We start from the raw sequence: 13,388 nt of genomic DNA on the forward strand, positions 1-13,388 counted from the left end.
TTATTCGGCAACATGTTACTCATGGTACTGTCCATCTCCATCCGATCTCTTCTGTTGATCAACCTGCTGATATCTTCACCAAAGCTCATTCTCCTGGCCGCTTCGTTGACCTTGTCTCCAAACTCAAGTTGGTTGATGTTTGTCCTCCTTGAGTTTGAGGGGGGCTGTTAATAATGTTAATATGTTAATACTATGCCTATAACTATACCTATAATTTAATACTATTGATCTGTAGATAGTTGTTGCTAGTTGTTGCTAGTCTAGCAGATAGTTGTTGCACAGCTAGACACCTTCTTTACACCTTCTTTTTCTTTTGCTTTCATTTGTATATTTCCTTTGTTCATCATTTTGTCTTGTAAATCATCTCCTATATAATGGAGGTTCCATTTGGTTGCAATATACATCAAACACACAGAGCTAATATTTGCTCTCTCAATCTCTCTCAATTTCTTATAATTATTACATTTATTTAATTTATGTGAGATTTGAATTATAGTTGTGTGTTTTGTGTCTAATTTGTATGCATTTGTTAGTTTTGTAACTTATCTATTACAAATTCTGTCTTGAATTTGAAATTAAAAGCCAAGATGAGTTCATAAATCGAAATTGACTAACTTAATTAGTTTAATTTAATATTTAGAGCCTTTTGGAGAGCTAATTAAAATTTTATTCAGTTTAGTAAAATTAAAATTAGTTTTATTAATTTTAAACCTTGATTAATTAGCCTAAACTTAATTAAGTGTATTAAGCTAATCAACATATATATATATATATATATATGAGCCTTAAGAAGAAGGTGAACTCACTGTATCATTTGTGCTGGAGAAGAACTTAGAGAGAGAGAGATGCTTGATTTTGTAGAATTGAAAGGAGAAGACCAAGATTTTGCAAGAAATCAACAAATTCATGACTCTAGGTAAGAGTTTGATCCCTAATTCATGTTATTAAGTCACCTAGCTAAGGAATTCATGGAGAATTTAAGATTAAACACAAGAAAATAGCTTCAAGATGATGAATATTGAGTTAATCATACATGCATATACATGATTATGTAGTGTTTCATCATTTTGAGCTTGAATTTTGTTATGTATGTTGAATTTGGAAGTTGAATTACACATGCATCTTTGATTCACAAAGTTTTGAAGTTTAATTTCATGTTTGGAAAGTCAAGGAAGAAGAATTTGAAAACAATTTCTACATGCATGAAGTTTTGAGTTTCAATTTTGGTAAATTCATGAAGTTCTGAGTAAAGGCTTTTCAAATAGTCAAGTATTTATGTTTATTGGAGTGTTTTCATGCTTTAAAGCAAGCTATGCATGATCTTTGCCTTTGAATTTGCGTTTGGAGCATTTTTCTTGAAGTGTTGAAACCCAAAATTCGACCTCATTGCTCGAGCGATGAAGTCTTCGCTCAAGCTCACAATGCGGGCATCTAATAGTTTTGCAGAGTTTTGCAGATCATTCGATAGTTAGCTCGAGCAAACTCATTTATTTCATGCAGTCTACTCGAGCGATTAAGTCTTCGCTCGAGCCTACTTTGAGACCATCCAGTACTTTTGTAGACCATACAGACCACTCGAGCGACCAAATATCCGCTCATGCGAATAGCCATATTCCAACATATTTCGAAAAGTTGCATCTGTCCATATTTCCGTTCTCATGTCTCTCCAAGCATTCAAGCATGAATTAAGCTTCATGAATGACTTAATAAGTTAGAAATGGACTTACAGGAATTGAATAGAAAAGAATGATTTGATTTAGCTATGTGTTTGAATGTATATATATTCATGTGTTATGTGTAGGTTGATCCATATAGGAGGGACAATCAATCTAATTGTTGTGAGTAATATCTTAGTAAAGATATTTTCGTATAATCTATTTTCTAAATGTTCCATTGTGGTAAGCTTTTTTAAACTTATGATTTCGTGAATATGAATGAGCTTTCTATCTGTTTGAACAATAAGATATCTGTAAGTGAAATTGAATAAGGTCAAATGTGAATGATGGACCCCAGGTCGTTCTGTATATCTGTTAAGTCTGATATATTTGTTATGTGCTGTAACGCTGCTGAATAATTTAAGGTAAAACATTAATTAAAACATAGTTGAACTGAATTTTTATCATTATCATAATAACATTATCTCTTTCTTATATTGAACTGAGGTCTCCATTTACAATTCCATGTTCAATATATTAAATTCACTTTCATATAACATAGTTCAACAAGTTAGAGGATACAAATAAGATGCCTTAATGGCTTACACAAAAGTTCAAGGCATGGCCTTACTACAACAAAAATGGACTCACGATCCTAAACAAATAAGCTCGGAGCTTTCACATTAAACATCCATGAGCCTCGATGCTCCAATCAAAACAAAAGAGTCTACTTCTTCTCATTGAGGTGGTGACACATCACCAATTCCTGAAAATGTTAGATAGAGATGAGCTATATGCCTAGTGGAGATACATTTAATAGAGTATTTAATTACTTGAATATCCACATGGAATTATCATAACCCAAAACACAATTTAAAATTTATGTTAAAAAATAATTAGGATAAGAAAAAAATACATCTTTGTTCTGCTCGAAAACCTTTCTCAATACCGGGATGGTAAATATGCCATGAATCCCTCCTAGGAGCCCCATATTACATGTACATAGATTTATAACCAAAATTATCCCCACATTTGTCGGCTATTAATACGATGGGTGTTAGGCACCCAAAACCATCCGTTTTTTCACTTTTGCCGATTTTTGTACGATAGAACCACTGGACACCCAAAAATATTTTCCTATATTCGTTTGACGATATGCTCAAGATAAGGCATTTGGGCACCTAAACTCCCGACGTCAGTACCAACACAATACATCATTCTCAAAAAGACCAATTCCTTACTCGGGCTTATATACTATTTACCTCCCCCTTTTTTATCACCTTCCAAGTAATCAAGGATTCATAAATACATAATATACAATACATGGATTAGCAATTTCCAAATCCACAAATCCCAAATTAACTTACCTTAATAATGTACTCTAAAATCTAGTTATCCACTTATTTATGTCTAATGTCTATTAAATTTCATGATTTGAAAGTCAATTCCATCTAAACATTATCTTTCATCAAAATCAAAACTAGGGTTTTTAATAGATTTGGGGCTTTATCCCCTTTTCATAAATGTAGTAGTTCCCAACATCAATACTCATAATCCATAAGAGTTTATTTGAAACCTTGATAAAAGTTGGGTAGAATCCCTTTTTGTTAAACATAAAACTCAACTTTTGCTGAATCATCAAAATAAAATATCATGGTCACAACAATACCACATAATCATTTTCAAAATAAAGAGATACTAAGTTAAAAGTAACCTTACCTCAAGAAAAGAGTAAGAAAGCTAGGCTTTAGGAAGAATCCTTTGTGGAATCAAAATCCAATCGGTAGGAAGTAAGATCTTTATGTAGACTTCACTTCTTGTAAGGGATTTAGACTTGAATCTTAGTGAAATGAGAGATATATGGAGAGAGAAATCTAGGGTTTTTGGAATTTGAGAGACAGAAAAGAAGAAAGAAAAGGAAAAGTAAAGGAAATAATCTAAAAAGTGAATTTTAAGTTGCTGAATTCGCGCAGACCACTCAAGCAGTCTTTTTACCACTCGAGCCGTGAATGAGACCTTTTAGTATGTCTGCCTGCAAAGTCAGATATTGGGAACCCCTCATCTTCGCTTGAGTGACCACTTGTGTAACGCCCTCAAAAAAATAACAATAAACCCATCAGATAAGACATGCATTGATAGATAAACTAACCACCTTCTATCATTCATAGAATTCCATTACATAAGTATTACATGTTAATCTCATAACAAAATGCCCTACGGGCTTACAGCTTTCCAAGTTAACACTTGGTTACAACAAAGAGTTCTAACTCGTTTACACATTAAGCCCTTGGCTTGAAATTACATGTAATACATCAAAAGTACAACAGCAAAACTATGCCCGCCACTAGCCTCCCAGCTATGTCCTTGGAGGTGGCATGCTTCCTGTACCTGAAAATGATATTCCCATATAGGGTGAGCCACAGCCCAGTAGAAATACACTAAACCAACCATGGACAATGACTAAAACATTAGCAATTGATAGTTGGTCAACACTGATTCAATCACATAAATTACATATTTATGTCAACGACTTACAAGTCCCAATTACTTTTCATTTTCCCTTTTTCAACAGATAAGCATGCTAGCTCTATCATCATTTCCACAGATATGTATAAAAACTATATCTCACATTCAGATAAGCATAAAAGCTATATCCACAATCTCAACAGATATGTATATCAACAATATCCACAGATAAGCATACAAGCTGTATCCACACTCTACAACAGATATGTATATCAACAATATCCACAGATAAGCATACAAGCTGTATCCACACTTCACAACAGATATGTATATCAACAATATCCACAGATAAGCATACAAGCTGTATCCACACTTCACAACAGATATGTATATCAACAATATCCACAGATAAGCATACAAGCTGTATCCACACTTCACTTCACAAAGATAAGCATATGAGCTCTATCTTCACTTCTCTAGACAAGCATATGAGCTCTGTCTACGGAGTACATCCCCTATCTCCTCCAACCTATCCGGTTTAGAGGTCCATCCCCTATCTTCCCCTAAACCGCGGAGTACATCCCCTATCTCCTCCTCTACACAAAACATATATAAACACATTGGTTCTATATACAATCACACAATACAAACAATTAATGTATTCTAGCAACTGTCAAGTTTCATAACACATTCCATTGATTAGTTTCAGTTTGCCTAATCAACATACATTGTCTACAACAATCTCGACTATCCTCCACCGATAGCCCCAAGCAGTTATTTCTAAAACAGAAAATAAATGCACAAATGGATATTCAATCAACATTTCATTTCCTCATTTCTCATCAATTAATTATCCCAATTAATTAAACAATGTAATTAGGCCATTTTCCATAATTACCATTTCAACCCTTAGGTCCCATTTTCATCAATGATTCAACAATCATTCCATTTTTTTTCTATGCCAAACATGCATCTAGGTTTATTATGAATAAAACCCCAACTTTTGTAAAATTACACAAAAGCCCCAAACTTTCACAAAATTACCAAACCAAGCCCAACATCTCAAAATACCAAAATTTAAAGACAAAACCCATAGAGAGGAGTAGGTTATCCCTACCTCAAATTCGGAGCTCCAAGGGAGAAGAAGACAAAACTCAACGTGTTCCAAAACCCGAGATTTTCAGATTAAAATGAAGCCCTCGACGATCAACAACTTTTTTGTAAAGGCCAAAGGTGAGTAAATCACTCCTACTAGATCAAAACCTAGAGAGAAGGTAGTATCTAGAGTGAGAGGCTCAACAATGGTGATTTTGGAAAAGTAAGAGAGAGAAGAGAAAGCAAAAAGTGATTTGAAAAGTCACAATTTCGGGACTTAAACCCAGTCTTCCGCTCGAGCTTAAAACACCCCGCTCGAGCGGCCACTCACAGACTTCCGCTCGAGCGGCCAACCTCCCGCTCGAGCGCAGAATGCACTCGCCCAGCACTTTTGCAGAACCAGGCCTCCGCTCGAGCTCCCAACCCTACGCTCGAGCTCACAACACTGCACAACAAGATACTGGAAGGATGTAATCTACGCTCGAGCGCCAACACCTCCGCTCGAGCGTACAGGCCAAAAATCTGGGCAACTAGTTTTGGTTTCTAAACTCAACCAGCCTGTAACAAACCCGCTCAACACATCCTATAACTCAAATACAAAGTAAGAAAGGATGTAAACAAGATAATAAACAACTACCAACATCCACGGACACATGTCCGGATCACTATACAACAAGGGTAAACCCGGGATCGCTATAACCTCCCCCCCTTAAAGAATTTCGTCCCCGAAATTAAGCACAAGTTTTCAAAACAAGTTTTTCTCCCTTTTAATCAATGTTACACTTGAACATTCAACAATTCGACCCATTACCGGTCATCCCATCCCTTTAACAAGAGACATATCACAATATGTAAACAACATATGTATTTTCAACATGCATCAACATTATGCACTATCCTTCCAATTTCAACAATATATTTAACACATATAATGTCACTTTCAACTTCCATATGAGGCAAGTTCCAAAACATACTTCCAATAACCAAAACATTTTCAATGTTTCACAACTTAAGACATATATAAAAGTTCTTAAGTTCAACAAAATGTAAAATTCAAATACAAAATTACATATCAATAAACAAGTCCGGATATTTCTCACGGACTCCTAACTCACGTTCCCAAGTGGCTTCCTCCACTCCGTGATGTTTCCACAAGACTTTCACCAAAGGAATGGTCTTGCCACGCAGGACCTGATCCCGCCTATCCAAGACCCGAACTGGTCTCTCCTCATACGAGGCATCCTCATCTACCTCCAAATCGGTCCAATCCAACACATGTGATGGATCTGGCTCATACTTCCGAAGCATACTCACATGAAACACGTCATGTACTCCGGACAACTGCGGCGGTAAGGCTAACCGATAAGCTACCTCACCTATCCTCTCAAGGATCTCAAAAGGACCAATAAACCGAGGGGATAACTTCCCACTCTTCCCAAACCTCATCAAGCCTCGCCTAGGTGATATCTTCAGAAAGACATGATCACCTACCTCAAACGCCAAAGGCCTCCTCCTACGGTCGGCATAACTCTTTTGTCGACTCTGGGCTGTAACAAGCCTCCTACGGATAAGCTCAACTTTCTCCGTCGTCTCCCTAACCAACTCCGGACCCAACAAAGGTGCATCACCCACCTCGGCCCAACACACTGGAGACCTACACGGTCGGCCATACAAGGCCTCAAACGGTGCCATACCGATGCTAGACTGAAAACTGTTGTTGTAGGCAAACTCTACCAATGGCAAGTGCCTCTCCCACGTCCCACAGAAGTCCAGGACACAACCCCGAAGCATATCCTCGAGGATCTGAATAGTACGCTCGGACTGCCCGTCAGTCTGAGGATGATAGGCCGTACTAAAGGTCAACTTAGTGCCCAAGGCACTCTGCAAACTCTGCCACAACCTAGCAGTAAAACGAGGATCTCTATCTGAGACAATCGTCACTGGGACCCCGTGCAATCTCACTACGTCCCGAATATACAAATCGGCAAGATGATCTACCGAATCTCTCACGCGCATAGGAATAAAGTGCGCCGACTTAGTCAATCGGTCTACAACCACCCAAATAGCATCACTACCCCGCTGAGTCCTCGGAAGACCTACAACGAAGTCCATAGTGACATGCTCCCACTTCCACTCGGCAATAGGCAAGGGTTGCAACAAACCCGCTGGCCTCTGATGCTCGGCCTTCACTTGCTGGCAAGTAAGGCACTTCGATACGAAAACAGCCACATCTCTTTTCATACCCCGCCACCAAAACTGGCGACCCAAATCCTGATACATCTTAGTACCTCCCGGATGCACCGCAAGGCGCGAATGGTGAAACTCTCGGAGTACTTCCTCTCGGCAAGACTCCGGTACAAACAAACGGTTTCGGTATCTCACACTCAGGTCGGGATACACCGTCAAACCCTTCTCAACTTTCCCACTGGAGATCTTCTCTCGGAGGGATTCTACCTCAAGGTCACCTCTCTGTGCCTCTAACACTCTAATCACAAGTGTAGGCTGCGCAACAACAGAAAACAAGGCTGCAGCCTCGACAGATTCGCCCAGTAGCAAATCAAACTCGCCGAGTGCTCCCAACATCACCCATTCCCGGATGGCTATACAAGCTACATCACTAACGGTTTTCCTACTAAGGGCATCGGCCACAACATTGGCCTTTCCCGGATGATAATGCAACTCAAAATCATAATCCTCGATGAACTCCATCCACCTCCTCTGCCTCAGATTCAAGTCTCTCTGTGTAAACAGATACTTCAAACTCTTATGATCCGAGAATACCTCGAACCTCTCACCATAAAGGTAGTGCCTCCAGACTTTCAAGGCAAAGATCACAGCTGCTAACTCTAGGTCGTGTGTGGGGTAATTCTTCTCGTGTATTTTTAACTGACGTGAGCCATAAGCCACCACTTTCCCCTCTTGCATCAACACACAACCCAAACCCTCTCGTGAGGCATCACAATAAACCGCATAACCCAACCCTCTCTCCGGAATAATCAATACCGGAGCGGTGGTCAATCTAACTTTCAACTCTTGGAACGACTTTTCACAAGTCTCACTCCACACAAACTTGATTCCCTTCCGAGTCAGTCTAGTCAACGGTGACGCCAACCTGGAGAAATCTTTCACAAACCGACGGTAATACCCAGCTAATCCCAGAAAACTGCGGATCTCAAACACACTCTTAGGCTGTGCCCAATCTTGCACTGCCTCAACCTTGGATGTATCAACAGACACCCCTTTCCCGGATACCACGTGGCCTAAGAACTTGACTTCCCTCAGCCAAAACTCACACTTCCCAAACTTGGCATACAGCCTATGGGCTCTAAGTAACTCAAGCACCACTCTCAAGTGTGCCTCGTGCTCCTCCTCAGAAGACGAATAGATAAGGATGTCGTCCACGAAAACAACCACAAATCGGTCTAAGAACTCCCGGAAAATCCGGTTCATCAAGTCCATAAAGACTGCCGGTGCATTGGTAAGCCCAAATGGCATTACCAGAAACTCATAATGGCCATACCGCGTACGGAATGCCGTCTTCGGAATATCTTCCTCCCTGACCCTCAACTGATGGTAACCCGATCTCAAGTCTATCTTAGAGAAACAACGGGAACCCTTCAACTGGTCAAACAAATCATCTATACGGGGCATAGGGTACTTATTTTTAACCGTAGCCCGATTCAACTTCCGGTAGTCTATACACAATCTCAAGGCACCATCTTTCTTTTTAACAAAGAGGGCTGGTGCTCCCCACGGTGAAACACTAGGGCGAACAAAGCCCTTATCGAGCAATTCCTGGAGCTGAACTTTCAACTCAACCAACTCTGCTGGAGCAAAACGGTAAGGTGCCATAGAAATCGGCGCCGTACCAGGCACTAAATCAATAGAAAACTCTATCTCTCGGTGAGGTGGCAAACTAACAAGATCTTCGGGAAAGACATCCGAATACTCACAAACCACCCTCGGTAACACAACCAGGGTCTCACCACTCTCACCACTCTCACAGCTAGCAAGTAGACTACTAAGCTCACTTCGCCCTCGCGAATCATACCCCGGTGGCAAAACACTACCAACCCGGTCTCCCAAGAAATGGAACCACTCCCCGCTCAAGGTACATAATGTAACCCTCTGGCGGTAGCAATCAATAACAGCCCGGTATGACGATAACCAGTCCATACCCAAAATAACATCAAAACCCCTCATGGGCATGACAACAAACGAAAAAGGAAGCCTATAGTCGGCGACCTCTATATCACATCCTCTAACACCCTGTTTCAGAATCAACTCACCACCCAAAGGCGATACCACACAAATAGGAGATGCTAACTGTGCTAACTCCAATTCCAAAACAGATGCAAATGCAGCAGATACAAAAGAATGAGATGCACCCGTGTCTATCAACACATTAGCAACTGAGTTGCAAAACAGAAAAGTACCTCTCACTACTGATGGAGCCGGTACTAAATCCTGCGCGGTAACAGCATACACGCGCCCCGTAGGCCCCTGGTCTACCTGCTCACCTCTCGGAGCAAAAGACTGCTGCACAGACTGGGATGACGAAACTCCCGGATTGGCCCTCGAGGCCTGCACAGACTGAGCTGGCTGAAAACCCTGCGTCTGCCTAGAACCAGACGCTCCCGAAGTGGCACTCCACTGTGGGCAAAACCTCTTCATGTGCCCAGGTTGTCCACACTGATAACAAATCAAGAGCTGCCCCCTGCCCAAACTCTGACTCGGCGGTCTAGCTGAAGAAGAAGCAGCTTTCTGACCCCCACCCTTCTGCGGGCAAACAGAAACCTTGTGACCCAGCTGGCCACACTTGTAACAAGTGAATTCTCCCTGACTGCCTCTCCCCGAGCCTACACTAGGCACTGGAAAGGTCGATCTAGAGACTGCACCCTGAGACTGCTGAGGGTTATAACCCTTCTGTCTCCTGCCATCACTCTGACTATCCTGGCTCCTCTTGGAGCCTCTCTGCCCCTCATCCTCCTCCTGCATCATAAGCTCCATATGAGCTGCAGCATCCACTAGGTGTCTATACTCTCGAATGTAAGACCCACCAATTCTCAACTTGAGGCCCCGCCTCAACTTCCGCTCAAACTCATAACAACGGCGTTCCTCAGACGCCACCAGTTCAGGTGCAAACCTAGACAGACTGGTAAAAGTAGCCTCAAACTCGGCCACTGACAAGCCCTGCTGATTAAGCCGGCTAAACTGATCCCTCAGCTTCTCCCTAGCTGCTGCAGACAAAAACCTCTCCTGAAAAGCATTTATAAACGCCTCCCAAGTACCACCAACACGAGCCTTCTCGTACTTCCACCATTGACCCGCATCTCCCTTCAGTTGGAAGGATGCCAAGGTCACTTTCAGTGCTCCGTCCTCGATGCCAAGCATCTCAAACGTCTTCGTTGTCTGTTCGAGCCATTCATCTGCCTTAAGCGGCTCTTTAGGATCCCCGATAAACTCGTCCGGATTACACCGAAAGAACTCCCTCTTCAAGAAAGAAGGCCCAGCCTCAGCTGCCTGATTCCCAGCTCTAAGAATACCCAAAGCTCCCGCTATCTCTCTGGCCAAGGCACCCATAGCCTGCTGACCCACTGGCTCAGCCACATTGGCCTGACCAACTCCCTCCTGTACTGCCGGAATCTCACCCTGTAACGGTAATTCCTGCCTCGCAGGTCTACCACGCCTAGCACCTCTTCCTCGTCCTGACATCCTAATAAAGGCAACACAGAACGTTAGCACATTCATAAATGTGCCGAAACTAAACACTCACGTCCTAATGCATGGACAGCTGTAATTCACTCCACATAAGCACATAAACACATAAGCACTTACGAATTTCATTTCCGGATAATGATAGTCCCGAGACGTTACTAGAGTTCCGGTTAGAAACAGCGTTGATCAAGTGCTTTTCCAACAAGACTCCCAGAAACTCAAGGATCCGATCAACATCCTAGAAATTAAATCCCATACCCACATAGTCACATAAGCATGTTAGCATTTAAGCACATCGCATATGATACTACATTTAAGTCTCTATCAAGCGAGACAAACCCATTGTGATCCTAATCACTTCCCACGTACCCAAAGTATTCGAACCCGGTACGCTCTGATACCAAGTTGTAACGCCCTCAAAAAAATAACAATAAACCCATCAGATAAGACATGCATTGATAGATAAACTAACCACCTTCTATCATTCATAGAATTCCATTACATAAGTATTACATGTTAATCTCATAACAAAATGCCCTACGGGCTTACAGCTTTCCAAGTTAACACTTGGTTACAACAAAGAGTTCTAACTCGTTTACACATTAAGCCCTTGGCTTGAAATTACATGTAATACATCAAAAGTACAACAGCAAAACTATGCCCGCCACTAGCCTCCCAGCTATGTCCTTGGAGGTGGCATGCTTCCTGTACCTGAAAATGATATTCCCATATAGGGTGAGCCACAGCCCAGTAGAAATACACTAAACCAACCATGGACAATGACTAAAACATTAGCAATTGATAGTTGGTCAACACTGATTCAATCACATAAATTACATATTTATGTCAACGACTTACAAGTCCCAATTACTTTTCATTTTCCCTTTTTCAACAGATAAGCATGCTAGCTCTATCATCATTTCCACAGATATGTATAAAAACTATATCTCACATTCAGATAAGCATAAAAGCTATATCCACAATCTCAACAGATATGTATATCAACAATATCCACAGATAAGCATACAAGCTGTATCCACACTCTACAACAGATATGTATATCAACAATATCCACAGATAAGCATACAAGCTGTATCCACACTTCACAACAGATATGTATATCAACAATATCCACAGATAAGCATACAAGCTGTATCCACACTTCACAACAGATATGTATATCAACAATATCCACAGATAAGCATACAAGCTGTATCCACACTTCACTTCACAAAGATAAGCATATGAGCTCTATCTTCACTTCTCTAGACAAGCATATGAGCTCTGTCTACGGAGTACATCCCCTATCTCCTCCAACCTATCCGGTTTAGAGGTCCATCCCCTATCTTCCCCTAAACCGCGGAGTACATCCCCTATCTCCTCCTCTACACAAAACATATATAAACACATTGGTTCTATATACAATCACACAATACAAACAATTAATGTATTCTAGCAACTGTCAAGTTTCATAACACATTCCATTGATTAGTTTTAGTTTTCCTAATCAACATACATTGTCTACAACAATCTCGACTATCCTCCACCGATAGCCCCAAGCAGTTATTTCTAAAACAGAAAATAAATGCACAAATGGATATTCAATCAACATTTCATTTCCTCATTTCTCATCAATTAATTATCCCAATTAATTAAACAATGTAATTAGGCCATTTTCCATAATTACCATTTCAACCCTTAGGTCCCATTTTCATCAATGATTCAACAATCATTCCATTTTTTTTCTATGCCAAACATGCATCTAGGTTTATTATGAATAAAACCCCAACTTTTGTAAAATTACACAAAAGCCCCAAACTTTCACAAAATTACCAAACCAAGCCCAACATCTCAAAATACCAAAATTTAAAGACAAAACCCATAGAGAGGAGTAGGTTATCCCTACCTCAAATTCGGAGCTCCAAGGGAGAAGAAGACAAAACTCAACGTGTTCCAAAAACCGAGATTTTCAGATTAAAATGAAGCCCTCGACGATCAACAACTTTTTTGTAAAGGCCAAAGGTGAGTAAATCACTCCTACTAGATCAAAACCTAGAGAGAAGGTAGTATCTAGAGTGAGAGGCTCAACAATGGTGATTTTGGAAAAGTAAGAGAGAGAAGAGAAAGCAAAAAGTGATTTGAAAAGTCACAATTTCGGGACTTAAACCCAGTCTTCCGCTCGAGCTTAAAACACCCCGCTCGAGCGGCCACTCACAGACTTCCGCTCGAGCGGCCAACCTCCCGCTCGAGCGCAGAATGCACTCGCCCAGCACTTTTGCAGAACCAGGCCTCCGCTCGAGCTCCCAACCCTACGCTCGAGCTCACAACACTGCACAACAAGATACTGGAAGGATGTAATCTACGCTCGAGCGCCAACACCTCCGCTCGAGCGTACAGGCCAAAAATCTGGGCAACTAGTTTTGGTTTCTAAACTCAACCAGCCTGTAACAAACC

This window comes from Camellia sinensis, chromosome 1, assembly GCF_055761805.1.
Source record: "Camellia sinensis isolate YWXY chromosome 1, ASM5576180v1, whole genome shotgun sequence".
Lineage (NCBI taxonomy): Eukaryota > Viridiplantae > Streptophyta > Magnoliopsida > Ericales > Theaceae > Camellia > Camellia sinensis.